Source organism: Spermophilus citellus, assembly GCF_964194105.1.
Source record: "Spermophilus citellus genome assembly, chromosome: 2".
NCBI classification, from domain to species: Eukaryota; Metazoa; Chordata; class Mammalia; order Rodentia; family Sciuridae; genus Spermophilus; species Spermophilus citellus.
In genome coordinates, this window is record NC_138183.1 from 226,174,602 (window position 1) to 226,190,178 (window position 15,577).

Below are 15,577 nucleotides of genomic sequence, written 5' to 3' on the forward strand. Positions count from 1 at the left end.
TAGCAAGGCCTTAAGCGACTCTTTCCAGCAGCGCTATTTATAATTAATCGAGGAGGATTGTCTTTAAATGCAAGCATGTATTTGATCACACCAATGCAAACACAGTTAATGCAAAAAGTGTTGGGTGTGCTGGAGCACCCCAATTAGCATTCAATGCACACTAAATAAACACTAGAAGCAAATCACACAATCCTAGGGCAACAAGGAGCCCCAAATTACTTCCCGATGCCATGCAACTTCTCTTAACTGAAGAGCAGACGTTGTTGTCTGATGGTTCTCTCCAGCCGACTGTTGGATGTCAGGGAATAGTGGATTCAATCTGGGGACAGACAGCAAGGCGGCCAGTCTCACTGATGTCCTCAGAGCAAAGCTCTTTGATGTGGCAGGACAAACAGTTGAAACATAATTCCAAGTTGGTGTTGTTTGTTGGTTATTAGTTAAACCTAGTGAGACATTGGTTTCACCCAATGTCCACTGGTCATGTCCAGTGAGATGATGTAATTGCAACAGAGCATGTTCTTTGTGCATGTCCATGGAACTGGCTCCTTATCAATTGCAACCAATTTTTGCTAAGCATGCCTATGACCAGTGCCCCTTATAACTCCTTATCTATTGCAACCAGACATGACTAAGCATGCCTATGGCTGCTGTTCCTATGTTCATATGTGGAATTTATTTTTAAAGTTTCCTTTTTTTCTCCGGAATAGAATGAACAAAGCTTGAGAAATAAATATACTTACATGTTCCTTCAGGACCCCAGTGTCACCTTGACTAGAACAGTCCTTACCAGACAATACCCTACTTCTTGGTAATCACATTGTAGCTTTGGCTTTGAAGTTCCCAAGGGCCATTCAGTTAAATTCTTCAGATATTAATTCACATTTTATCATGTGTAGCATTTGGGCTCAGGAACTGAGAAGAAAACAGTGCCGGGACTCCTCTTTGGAAGGTGAAAAGTATACTCCCTAAAAGCTTGGTTGGAGACAGACAGATCCAAATGGCCCTGGACCTTCATTTTCCCCCTCGTTTTCATGGTTTGCTGGCTGCCTCAGCAGAGTGAGTTAGCTTGGGGTATGACAGGAAGTCAGGAGATGCTGAGCTCTAGAGAGTTCTTCTAAATAATGGGCTAATGTACCCCCTCCCCATATGTAAAACACAATAGTTCAGGGTCCAGCTCCATTGGCAGCTTTCTGGGATGTGTCAGTCTTACTCTGCCTAATCCTAGGGGGTCCTACAAATGGGACAAGAGAGCTGAGAGCTAGGATGGGCAATGGAATGGACAAGAGGATCGTCTACATTCTCCTCCTTCTCTGTTGGGCCCTGACTTCCAATTTGCAATTATAGTACGTACCCTTGGATTTGTGTGCCCTCAGCCTCTGAACTGCAGCTACATGTCGGTTGTGCCCCAAGCTCCACATTGACTCAGGGCTAGTTACATGTTTTTGGAGCCATCTGGGAGTCCTGGAAATGAGGGACAGGAGGACAACATTGAGACCTTAATTTCCCAAATAAGTGCACCTCCCCCCCCAAAAAAAATTTCAAAAAACAAAAACAAAAAAATACCTGAGCTGAAAGGCTGCTGGTGATTGGTAAGAAGACCCACCTCTTCAGAGCCCAGGAAAATTCAGCAGTGTGCTGAGATCAGGGAGAAGGAGAAAAGTACTGGGGTGATGAAGAATGGATTTAGCTGCTCCCATGGAGCAAAACCACAGCCAATTTCATGGCCAATGAGAATCATGAAAGGGATGTAAAAGATTTATAGGCACAGTTCTAGCAACTATTCAAACTGAGTTCTGGGACTTAGTTGCTTGCTCCCTTCTTAGGCAGAAACTTTAAATATTCCTGAATTCACCAAATGTCACTTATTTTTTCTTTTGTTCATGTTTTCTTACAGCCCATGAACCTTCTGGAACTGCCATTTGGATATATTTTAAATGTTCCTTATTTGTGTCTTCTAATATGGTGGACTAAGTGTCTCTACAGCCAAGAATGGCCTGTAATCTCAAAGCCTGCCAAGATTGCTTTATTGAAATAAAGTCTCCCACCAGGCAAAGACAAAATGCACTATTCTCAACCAAGGTGTAATACTGACCAGGGTGCTGAACACCACCACCCACCAGTTCAATAGCGCTACAGGGCTGGGGCCCTTAGTGTCTAGAGTCTGCCTGTGTCCTGTGGAAGCTTAAACAGTTCAGTGGCCACTGTTGATCTTGCACTGACACTTGTACATAGGCTTGCATGGGCAAGTATTTGCTTTTTTATACTCTACAGGAAGAGAAGAAAAACAGGCTCTATCCCTCTCTGTACCCCAGAAGTCTGATCTCTACAAACTCCTTCACCTGGGCTTCCTTGTTAATCAGCCTGGTGGGGCTTAGTCAATGGTAAGCATTGGTGGGATAGGAGAGGCTGCCCGTGCCTCACCAGGAGGTCCTTCTTCCTGCCCAGGAGGGTGTAAGCCTCCAGAAAAAAATAAGTCAGAAATGATTCGTGAAGAACAAAAGAGACAGAGTCAGAAAAATAGTTTTAAAGCAAAGACTCTGATAGATCCAGCTCACACAGGAGCTGGGGCTGGACGATTAAAAAAATGGCTCCTGTGGTTTATTTAAGGGGATGCAGCAAAGGCAGGGATAAGGTTTCAGGGGAGGAGTCTTGCTTCATAGCGTCTTGCAGTCAGCAGACTGACTGGCATCTTGGCCGGTTACACCCATCTCTGAGAGGCTGTGTGGCTGCAGCAGGTCACCCCATCTCTGGTGCTCTTGCATTTGGGTGATCTATTATGATGGTCCTGCCATGGGAAGTTTCCAATGGCGGATGTACCTCCTCACTGGTTATGATGCTGATGTCATCCACACACAGCCCACAGATGGCCCTCAACAGTGGGATACTGGGGAAGGAAAGAGAAAAGAGAAATCAAGGCATTTACTGTCCATCTGTGGAGGTTTGGGTTGTGACTGTGTTCCTCTGTGCAGACTCCTCTGGATGCCTGGTGCCCAATGCCCTCTTTCCTATCTTCAGATCCCCTGATCCAGATAACACTGCCCCCTCACATTGCTCTTTCAGGATAGTAACAGCTCCCCTCTGGTGCTAACCCCTGGGCACCTCACTATCCTTAGTCCAGCTCAGAGCTCTGTTAGTACTCTCCTCACTGAACTCTGTTATGTTCCTTGGAATGCTTTGTCTATTTCTTGACAGGACTGACATCATTTGCCTTCATCTACCAGGGCAAGTGGTGCTGTAACAAACTCCCCAGTATACCTTATCAGTGAGTTGAACAAATGCTAATATAGTGAAAACTGCAGGTTTGGGCCAAACCTTCCACTCTATTGATGACACCTCGACTGAGTGTACTTGTGCATTCCACTGCACCTTATCTTAGAAAAGTTGGCCCAAAATGAATGGGTTTCCAAGGAAGAAGAAGTAATCCTGCCTCCCAGGTGAACTTCTTTTTTTTTTTTTAATTATTTTTTTTATTGGTTGTTCACAACATTACAAAGCTCTTGACATATCATATTTCATACATTAGATTGAAGTGGGTTATGAACCCCCAATTTTACCCCAAATGCAGATTACAGAATCACATCGGTTACACATCCACAATTTTACATAATGCCCTATTAGTAATTGTTGTATTCTGCTACCTTTCCTATCCCCTACTATCCCCCCTCCCCTCCCCTCCCATCTTCCCTCTCTACCCCATCTACTGTAATTCATTTCTCTCCTTGTTTATTTTCCCATTCCCCTCACAACCTCTTATATGTAATTTTGTATAGCAATGAGGGTCTCCCTTCATTTCCATGCAATTTCCCTTTTCTCTCCCTTTCCCTCCCATCTCATGTCTCTGTTTAATGTTAATCTTTTCTTCCTACTCTTCCTCCCTGCTCTGTTCATAGTTGCTCTCATTATATCAAAGAAGACATTTGGTATTTGTTTTTTAGGGATTGGCTAGTTTCACTAAGCATAATCTGCTCTAGTGCCATCCATTTCCCTGCAAATTCTATGATTTTGTCATTTTTTACTGCTGCATAGTACTCCATTGTGTATAGATGCCACATTTTTTTATCCATTCATCTATTGAAGGGCATCTGGGTTGGTTCCACAGTCTAGCTACCGTGAATTGTGCTGCTATGAACATCGATGTGGCAGTATCCCTGTAGCATGCTCTTTTAAGGTCTTCAGGGAATAGTCCGAGAAGGGCAATAGCAGGGTCAAATGGTGGCTCCATTCCCAGCTTTCCCAGGAATCTCCAAACTGCTCTCCAAATTGGCCGCACCAATTTGCAGTCCCACCAGCAATGTACAAGTGTACCCTTTTCTCCACATCCTCGCCAGCACTCATTGTTGTTTGACTTCATAGTGGCTGCCAATCTTACTGGAGTGAGATGGTATTGTAGGGTGGTTTTGATTTGCATTTCTCTGACTGCTAGAGATGGAGAGCATTTTTTCATGTACTTGTTGATTGATTGTATATCCTCCTCTGAGAAGTGTCTGTTCAGGTCCTTGGCCCATTTGTTGATTGGGTTATTTGTTATCTTTTTGTCTAATTTTTTGAGTTCTTTGTATACTCTGGATATTAGGGCTCTATCTGAAGTGTGAGGAGTAAAAATTTGTTCCCAGGATGTAGGCTCCCTATTTACCTCTCTTATTGTTTCTTTTGCTGAGAAAAAACTTTTAAGTTTAATTAAGTCCCATTTGTTGATTCTAGTTGTTAACTCTTGTGCTATGGGTGTCCTATTAAGGAATTTGGAGCCCGATCCCACAATCTGTAGATCGGAGCCAACTTTTTCTTCTATCAGATGCAGAGTTTCTGATTTGATATCAAGCTCCTTGATCCATTTTGAGTTAACTTTTGTGCATGGCGAGAGAAAGGGATTCAGTTTCATTTTGTTGCATATGGATTTCCAGTTTTCCTAACACCATTTGTTGAAGATGCTATCCTTCCTCCATTGCATGCTTTTAGCCCCTTTATCAAATATAAGATAGTTGTAACTTTGTGGATTAGTCTCTGTGTCCTCTATTCTATACCGTTGGTCCACCCGCCTATTTTGGTACCAGTACCATGCTGTTTTTGTCACTATTGCTCTGTAATATAGTTTGAAATCTGGTATTGCTATACCGCCTGATTCACACTTCCTGCTTAGAATTGTTTTTGCTATTCTGGGTCTTTTATTTTTCCATATGAATTTCACGATAGCTTTATCTATTTCTACAAGAAATGCCATTGTGATTTTGATTGGCATTGCGTTAAACCTATAGAGAACTTTTGGTAATATCGCCATTTTGATGATGTTAGTTCTGCCTATCCATGAACAGGGTATATTTTTCCATCTTCTAAGATCTTCTTCTACTTCTCTCTTTAGGGTTCTGTAGTTTTCGTTGTATAAATCTTTCACCTCTTTTGTTAGGTTGATTCCCAAGTATTTTATTTTTTTTGAGGATATTGTGAATGGAGTGTTTTTCCTCATTTCCATTTCAGAAGTTTTGTCGCTGATATACAGAAATGCCTTTGATTTATGCGTGTTGATTTTATATCCTGCCACTTTGCTGAATTCATTTATTAGTTCTAGTAGTTTCTTTGTAGACCCTTTTGGGTCTTCTAGGTATAGAATCATGTCATCCACAAATAGTGATAATTTAAGTTCTTCTTTTCCAATTTTTATGCCTTTAATTTCTTTCGTCTGTCTAATTGCTCTGGCCAGTGTTTCGAGAACTATATTGAATAGAAGTGGAGATAGAGGGCATCCCTGTCTTGTTCCGGATTTTAGAGGGAATGCCTTCAACTTTTGTCCATTCAGAATGATGCTAGCCTGAGGCTTAGCATAGATAGCTTTTACAATGTCAAGGTAAGTTCCTGTTATCCCTAGTTTTTCTAATGTTTTGAACATAAAGGGATGCTGTACTTTGTCGAATGCTTTCTCTGCATCTATCGAGATGATCATATGGTTCTTATCTTTAAGTCTATTGATGTGGTGAATAACATTTATTGATTTCCGTATGTTGAACCATCCTTGCATCCCAGGGATGAATCCTACTTGATCATGGTGCACAATTTTTTTGATGTGTTTTTGTATTCGATTCACCAGAATTTTATTGAGGATTTTTGCATCTAGGTTCATTAGAGATATTGGTCTGTAGTTTTCTTTCTTTGAGGTGTCTTTGTCTGGTTTCGGAATCAGAGTGATGTTGGCCTCATAGAATGAATTTGGAAGAGCTCCCTCTTTTTCTATTTCCTGAAATAACTTGAAAAGTATTGGTATTAATTCTTCTTTAAAGGTTTTGTAAAACTCCGCTGTATACCCATCCGGTCCTGGGCTTCTCTTGGTTGGTAGTCTTTTGATGGCTTCTTCAATTTCATCCATTGATATTGGTCTGTTCAAATTGTGTGTATCCTCCTGACTCAGTCTGGGCAAATCATATGACTTAAGAAATTTATTGATGTCTTCACTATCCTCTATTTTATTGGAATATAGGTTTTCAAAATAATTTCTAATTGTCTTCTGTATTTCTGTAGCATCTGTTGTGATATTGCCTTTTTCATCCCATATGTTAGTAATTTGAGTTCTCTCTCTTCTTCTCTTCGTTAGCATGGCTAAAGGTCTGTCGATCTTATTTATTTTTTCGAAGAACCAACTTTTAGTTTTGTTAATTTTTTCAATAGTTTCTTTTGTTTCAATTTCATTGATTTCCGCTCTGATTTTAATTATTTCTTGCCTTCTGCTACATTTGCTGTTGTTTTGCTCTTCCTTTTCTAGGGCTTTGAGTTGGAGTGTGAGCTCATTTATTTGTTGGTTTTTTTCTTTTTTTGAGGAATGACCACCAGGCGATGAATTTTCCTCTTAAAACTGCTTTCATTGTGTCCCATAGATTCCGATATGTTGTGTCTGTATTTTCGTTTATCTCTAAGAATTTTTTGATTTCCTCCTTTATGTCTTCTGTAACCCATTGATCATTCAGTAACATATTGTTCATTTTCCATGTGATGTAGGATTTTTCCTTCCTTCTTTTATCATTGATTTCCAGTTTCATTCCATTATGATCAGATAAAATGCATGGTATTATCTCCACCCCTTTATATTTACTGAGGGTTGCCCTATGGCATAATATATGGTCTATTTTTGAGAAGGATCCATGTGCTGCTGAGAAAAAAGTATAGCCATTTGATGATGGTTGATATATTCTATATAAGTCAGTTAAGTCTAGGTTATTGATTGTGGTATTGAGTTCTATAGTTTCTTTATTCAACTTTTGTTTGGAGGATCTGTCCAATGGTGAGAGAGGTGTGTTGAAGTCTCCCATAATTATTGCGTTGTGGTCTATTTGATTCTTGAACTTGAGGAGAATTTGTTTTATGAATGTTGCAGCACCATTATTTGGTGCGTAAATATTGATAATTGTTATGTCTTGTTGGTGGATGGTTCCTTTTAACAGTATATAATGACCTTCTTTATCCCTTTTGATTAACTTAGTCTTGAAGTCAATTTTATTCGATATGAGGATGGCCACCCCTGCTTGCTTACGAGGACCGTGTGCGTGGTATATTTTTTCCCATCCTTTCACCTTCAGCCTGTGTATGTCTTTTCCAATCAGATGTGTCTCCTGGAGGCAGCATATTGTTGGATTTGTTTTTTTAATCCATGATACCAGCCTATGTCTCTTTATTGGAGAGTTTAGGCCATTAACATTCAGAGTTACTATTGATATATGGTTTGAACTTCCATCCATGTTTGATTGTTTATCCTTTTTATAAAAAATTTTAGTTTGTTTCTCCATGATTGTCTTTCCCCTCGCCCTCTGTCTTTACTGAGGCACTTCCCACTGATGGTTTTGGTTATTGTTTTTCATTTCTTCCTCGTGTAGTGTTTTGCTCAAAATGCTTTGCAATGCTGGTTTTCTGGCTACAAATTCTTTTAGCTTTTGTTTATCATGAAAGATTTTTATTTCGTTGTCATACCTGAAACTTAATTTTGCTGGATACAGAATTCTTGGTTGGCATCCATTGTCTTTCAGTATTTGAAATACATTGTTCCATGACCTTCTTGCTTTCAGTGTCTGTGATAAAAAATCCATTGTTAACCTTATGGGTTTACCCCTGAATGTAATCTGTTTCCTTTCTCTTGTAGCTTTTAATATTTTCTCTTTGTTCTGTATATTGGATATCTTCATAACAATGTGTCTTGGCGTTGGTCTACTGTGATTTTGTGTGCTCGGTGTCCTGTATGCATCTTCAATTTGTATATCTGTTTCCTTTTTTATTTCTGGAAAGTTTTCTGTAATTATTTCATTCAGCAGGTTACTCATTCCCTTGGTTTGAATCTCTGTACCTTCTTCTATCCCAATGACTCGTAAGTTTGGTTTTTTTATGTTATCCCATAACTCTTGGATGTTTTTCTCATGATTTTTTACCAGCCTTTCTGAGTTGGCTAGACTCTTTTCAAGATGATATATTTTGTCTTCATTATCTGACGTTCCGGCTTCTACTTGCTCCACTCTGTTAGTGATACTCTCAATTGAGTTTTTAATTTGGTTTATCATTTCCTTCATTTCTAGAATTATTGTTTGATTATTTTTTATAATCTCTATCTCCTGCCTGATAAAGATGCTTAACTTCTTCTTTTATCTGTTTATGAAATTCATTCTCAATGTGTTCTTTCGCTGCTTGAATTTGCTGTCTTGTATCCTCTTTAAGGTTCCATTCCATCTGTCTAAGGTGTTCCTTGAGTTCTTTATATGACCATTTTTCTGATGACTCTAGGTCCTCCTGCATATTTAGGCTGTCCTGCATTGTTTGTACTCCTTTTCTTCCTTGTTTTTTGAAGCTGCTCATGTTACTTCTTGTTCTGTTTGACTGGTGAGTTACTGTTTACTCCTATAAATTAATTTGATGCTTGGGAGGAAAGGTATTTGAAGGGAAGGGAAGAAGTCACTAAAGAGAATGAGAGTAGGCAGGTAGAATTCAAGGAAAGGGGGATAAGAAAAATGAAAAGACTAAAGAAGAAAAAAATAGGCACTAAAAAAAGAAAAAATTTTAAAAATAATAATAATAATTTAAAAAAAATTAAAATTAAAATTAGTAGAAAAAAATTAAAAAAATATTTTGTAAAAAAAAATTAATAAAACAACAAGAAAGAAAAATGAAAATGAAAGAAAAACCCAAATCAAAAAAAAAAAAAGGGAGAAAAGGAAAAGAAAAAGGAAAAAAAAAACCTAATAAATGCCGTCTTAGAGTTTGATTAACTTCTCTTCCAGTAGGTGGCGCTGTGCCCACCAGGTCAAGTTTCTCCAGTCAATACGCGAGAACCAATCACTGTGCAGCAGCTCCTCCCAGACTGGGCGAGTCTCCAATCCTGAGTGTCTAGGGCCTCCTCTTGTGTCTAGTCACTTCCCACTTTTTCTCTAGCCAGGCCCCTCTCACCACAATACTGGCTACACGCCAGGTCTGCTGCTCCCGGGAGCCCTGTTTTCATGAACGACTGGGCACACTCTTCCAGTTTGTCATTCCCTCAAACCCTAAGTTTGTAGAGCTTGGGGCTGAGAATCCTCAGCGGATTTTACTTGCCCTCCGGTATCCACTTCCCCATAGCTGGTGCAAGAGAGCTCAGCAGTCAGCTCTGGTGGGAGCGGTAGTTCCGCGCCGTGGGTCCCGCACCACCTCTGATTCCCTCGGGCTGGCTGTAGCACTCACAGGAGAGCTGGGAGGGGCCCTTACGGGAGAGCTGGGAGGGGCCCTTAAGGTTTCCCCCATGTGTGGAGAGGGAAGGCTAGGGGATCACACACCTGTAGCTGCAGGTTTCAATGAAGTTATCTCCTCCGCAGCAGTCTGATGACGTCAGTTCTCTGCCATAGTGGTGTCTCTTGCAAATGGAGACAGTTCGTTTCCCTTTGCCGGGCGACCAATGCAACGGGTGGGTCCTTACTGTCTCTCTCAAGCCCCATTTCAAACCTGTGGCCACTACTTATGAAGGCTCGGTAGGCATTTACCTCCGTAGGATGAGAAGGGCTGACCAGTTGTTTCAGCCGGATGGATTAATGCTGAGTCATAGCTGTTTGTCTGCGGGAAGCAGGTGACCAGGAGTTTGAATTCAGCCGATCAGGGCTCAGTGCGTGTTCTCGGATCACTTGGATTTTAAATTGTCACTCATCTTATCAGCTGTTTCATTTAACTCGGAAGCTCACTCGCGCGGTGAAGAGTCTGCTCTATGGTGCTCCGCGGGAGGCGGCGGCCTTCGGGACTCCCGGGGAGGGGGTGCGGGTTGGGGGAGGGGAGGCGGCGCCTCGGGGCCGCGTGGGCCGCGTACCGGACACGCTGGCGGGGTGGGGGAAAGAAATTGAGATCTAGATTTAGAGACTGAGCTTGGGAGGAGAGACAGCTGGGGAGAAGCAAAGCAGAGAGGTGGAGAGGAGAAGGAGATGGGGCCGATAGAGCCGTGCAGCTGGGGCTGCAGCCTTACTGCTCGTGCTGAAGTCGTGATGGACTCCCTCCACCTTGGCTGGATTCGTGGTGGATTCACTCCACCTAGGCCCCTTTCTTGACATGGTGCTGGGTTTTTGTCGACAGATCTCCTTTAATGATCTTTACCTCATCTTTTCAGACGCGGCGGCGCGGAGCACGGAGCGGCTTACTCACTTCCCGCCGCCATCTTTCCCGTCCTCCCAGGTGAACTTCTCAGGGACTTCCTATGCCACAGCCCAAAGAGACATCCTGCTAATCTATTAAAGACAAAGTTCTTCTCCTGTGGAGGATGGCAGGGATGGAGGCCCAACCTCTCACTGTCCTGTTTTGGAAACAGTACTCTCCATATCTAAGAATTTTACTATAGGATTTTCATAAGAGATAAGTAACTACATTGGGGGCAGGGGGGGCAGTGGATACCTATGGCAGAAACCTTGAAAGCAATATAATCATCAGCAAAGCAAACCATGTCCTGGAGTCTCCCATCATCATCTTCAGACCCACGGAGTCACAGATTATAGGGATCAACCTCACAGTGGATTGAGACTTTGGAAATGGGATTCTACTTTCTAACCAATCTAGTCCACAAGGGCTTCCTTCTGCTGCCAAGGCTGAAACTAACCCCCTCTGGGAAAAGAGAATATTACTGGAAAGGAAATATGAAGATTCTGACACCTCATATCTTCACCTCATATTGAGTCATATCTGAATGGAAATACTCAGTTCTGTAGCAAAATGGAAATAGTACCTACAAACAGAGCTTCAACCTGGTCCCTGATACCTTAACCAACATTAGGAACAAGTGGTGATCTACCCTTCAGACACAGGAAGTTCCATCCACTGAAAAACCTAGCCATTGGGCTCACTGGGGACTCTTTGGTAAGACTTGCATCTGACAGGCATGGCTCACTGATGGCTTGTCTCTGAGATCGGGAAACACACACACCACTGTCATAAATTGTTGGGGCCCACACACTCGATATGCTGAAACATCAGCCAAATGCCAGGTGCTATTTTTGGCTATAGAATAGACAACTCCAAGATTGATGGAAAGAAACCTTCACATTGTATCTCAATTAGAATCCTCCAAGAACTAAATGCCAAGACAGGATTAAGTTCATGAAGGATAAACTGGTACAGGAGTGGGAAGGCTTGTGAGGGACAAAAGGGAGGGAGCAGGAGTAGCCTTAAGACCATGACACAGGCCTAACACTTGTTTTTGTTGGGAGGGGTTTTGTTTGTTTATGGTACCAGGAATTGAACCCAGGGGCACTTGACCACAGAACCACATCCCCAGCAGGGTCTTGCTTAGTTGCTGAGGCTGGCCTGGAACCTGCAATCCTTCTGCCTCAGCCACCCTAGCTGCTGGGATGACAGGCATGGGCCACTTATGAAGAGACAAAAGAAGGATGATTGGGCAGAACGTTGGAGCGGACCACAGCTCGGAGAATGACTCAGCTAAGGCGAGGAAGAGTCCTCAAGCCAAAGTTGTCCTTTGAAGAAGTGTGGAGACCCCAAGATGGACCAACATTAAGACCCTGTTGGACTTAGTCATTGGCTGGGAGCCACCCAGGGAAAGGATGGCCTTAATCCTTGTCATTCAACCCTCCTACCTGCAGCAGGAGATCGGAGCAGCCTTCTCCCATGGCCGTCACACACAGGAACATCACTAACCACCTGGCTATTTTGTCAGGACCTGGAGCCACCCAAAGACTGAATTAGTGAAGGCCTACCAGTATGGCACACCCCTGGAAAAGGCTAGGAGACAAAAGCTAAAGAGCCGAGTAAAAGGCCTGATGGAGTAAGCAAGTTCATCTAGTTCATCTACAGGTTCATCTACAACAGCCCATTCAATCTACGCTCTGACCCACCAAAGTAATGAAGCTATCAGAAAGACTGGGGATACCCAACCAGAACTTCACTCAACACATGGAAGCCAGTGTTACAGGGTAAGTTTGTACTTTTGGCCAACTCCGCCAGTCTGTCCATCAGTGGTGAACTCATGATGTCTACAGGCCACACATGAACACATGATGTCTCAGACCGGGTAACTCACAGAAAATGCTCTGAAGTTAGCCTTCCAAATTTAACATGCCCACACACCACCAGCAGCACCACCAGCATAAAATAAAAAAAAAGGGGGAGGTAAAAAAAAATTAAACGAGAACCAAACAACAAACGCCAAGAAACCAGTTAAATTTGAATTATTTGTACTTGCCTATGCATAAGTACATTAAAATAGAAATACCACATAGGACGTACACTAAAAAAAGTATTCATTCTTTATCTGAAATAACAAGCACATAAACTACCTACCTAGTTTTTCAAGTTATACTTTCTGATGATTTGGCTCACCTTAATATTTCCTTGTTTTACATTTGCCTAGAAAATTCCTTGTATTTGCAGACCATTTCATTTATACTGTAGTGGTTTATACAGTAGTCATATCCAACTCTTATTTTGGGGGGAAGGGGAACCGAGGGATGAATTCAGTGGCACATGACCACTGAGTCACATTCCCAGTCCTTTTTAATATTTTATTTAGAAACAGGGTCTCACTGAGTTGCTTAGCACCTCACTGTTGCTGAGGCTGGTTTTGAACTCAGGATTCTCCTGCCTCAGCCACCTGAGCCGCTGGGTTTACAGGAGTGCGCCACCGCGCCTGGAACATTCAACTCATTTTATTCTCTGGTCCACTGAACACTAATGAAAAAAAGATGTTCAATAATAACATCTTGGGCTGGCCAGCAGAATACTGTTTGCCACTGATTGGCTGCTTTTCAGAAACCTGGGGCTATTGGTGATTGGCTGAGCTACAAATGTGTGGTTATTACCATGAGGCTTCAAGGACTGGTTGGTTTTCGGAGCACGTTATCACAAGTAGTGGTGGTTACTTGTTTGTGACTTGGACCTTGGACCAAAGAAAGATTTCTTCCTTTCTTGACTATGAAAACTCAGGACTATCAATGCTCATTTCTTCTTTTTGATCTAGCCTCATCCAAATTTGTGGAAAACACCATATGGGATGGTCTGCAGCTTTATGTGGAGATACAATCTTCAGCTATCTTGCATTTAAGTAACTTAAGCTTTAAATGTTGTGATAGAAAAATAACTCTAACTGCCAATATTTTATAATTTATTCAAAGAACAAGCTGAATACGGGGCATGTAGGGTACTCTGCAAAGTCAATACAGAATACAGGACTCAAACATTAAACACTAGACCTCTCCAGATTATAGAGGTCCCTGATGAAGCCACTCAAAGGGGATGTCTCCTGGTTGGTACTTGGACCTTTGACAAGGACAACCTCACAGTGGGTGCTTTGGATCCTGAAAGGACACCATCAGGCTGAATATCAGAGCACTTGAGAGCTCTGAGGGGAGGCTGGTAGAACTTGGAAACAAGAGAATCCCCCAACTCCTGTAGCCTTCCAGTCTCCCATCAGTACCCCCCACGGACAGTATGAAACAGAAGTTCAACATCAGAGAAATGTAGTTTTCAGCCCTGCAGGGCTCCGCACCAAACACATGATATAAAGGTAGTTAATGCAAAGCGCAACACTACCCTCCTCTTTCCTCACTGTGTCTTTAGAGAATGGAGGGAATGTTCTCATAACTCAGATCAGGGACGGGCTGACTTTGCTTCAGATAAATCCCAGGGTAACTATTCCTTGTTTTATTCAGTTGTTACAGCAGGCTTCGTGAAAAAGCAAAAGTCATCATGAACTAATCTGCAATTTGCATATTTTACAATGAGCTCCAGGCTTCAACAGGACCTTGAATCTTCCTATGTCTCCCTGTTTCTTATATTTCCTTTCATCCAGGCTGTCAGAATAGCTTCCCAATTGTTCTCCTTGAAGTACATAATTATATTTATCCACTATGTGGTAATATCTCTCTCTCTCTCTCTTTCTCTCTCTCTCTCTCTCTCTCTCTCTCTCTCTATTGCTCTTCCCAAAGCAATGATTTCATTCTTTGCCTTTTTTTTAAATCTTCTATAGCCAAATGAGGTGGCACATGCTTGTAATGTTAATGACTAGGGAGGCTGAGGCAGGAGGATCACAAGTTTGAGGCCAGCCTCAGCAACTTAGCAAGACTCTGTCTCAAAATATAAATAAATAAATACAAAGGGCTGGGGAAGTACCCAGTTGGTATAAATAATAAATAAATAAGTAAATAAATCTGCTACAGTGTTAACCACAGAATATTTTCAAACCTCTTTAATTTAGCTTTTGAGGTCTTATACAAACCTCTGTTTATTCAACAAACAGTTCTTCTCATTACATAAGTAACTTGTGGGACTATAAAAAGGAAAAAAAAGTGTCTTTTCCAAATCTCATTGCATCTTAGTTGTGTATTTTCCTCATACAGACATATAAGAAATGTTGTGGTTTTTTAAAAGGGGATTATGCTTATATTGTTGTATAAACTTTTAAAAACAAATTATGAATACTTTTCCTTCTTAGGAGCCATTAATCTGCATTTAATACAAATGCCTGATGAGTATTGCTTAATATGAATGCATCATACTGTATTTAATCAGTCTCCTATTGAGATAGTTAGAAATTATCCAATTGTATTGCATTAAACAACACTGTGATAAATATTCATATACCTTTGTTGTTGGAATTGTTTTACTTGTGTATATTGCACACATTTTAGATGTGGAATTACTGGGTTAAAAGTCACAAGCTTTTTTCATTTTTCACATATTTCTAAGTGGCTCCCAAAATACCTAGAGACAAACATGGAGTTCCAGATGTAGCAGTTCAGACCATATTTTCTGGCCCAAATACAGTAAAATCAGGAATGTATAATAAGTACGTGATCCAAAAAGCCCACTGACCTTAAAAAAGTGAATAAAAACATCCTCTTAATTCTTTGGTCAAAAATTTTAAACAGATATTATAAAATTATGTGGCAGTAAGACAGACAGAATGACATGCAATTTTATTTCTCTGCCAACACTGTACCTAGAGCAAATTTAAAACCTTATTTTTTTGAGCAAGAAAGAATATATATATATATATATATATATATATATATATATATATATATATAAAGCATTTTGCTGAAATTAGAAAAGAACACCATGCATGGTGGTATACACCTATAATCTCAGTGGCTTGGGA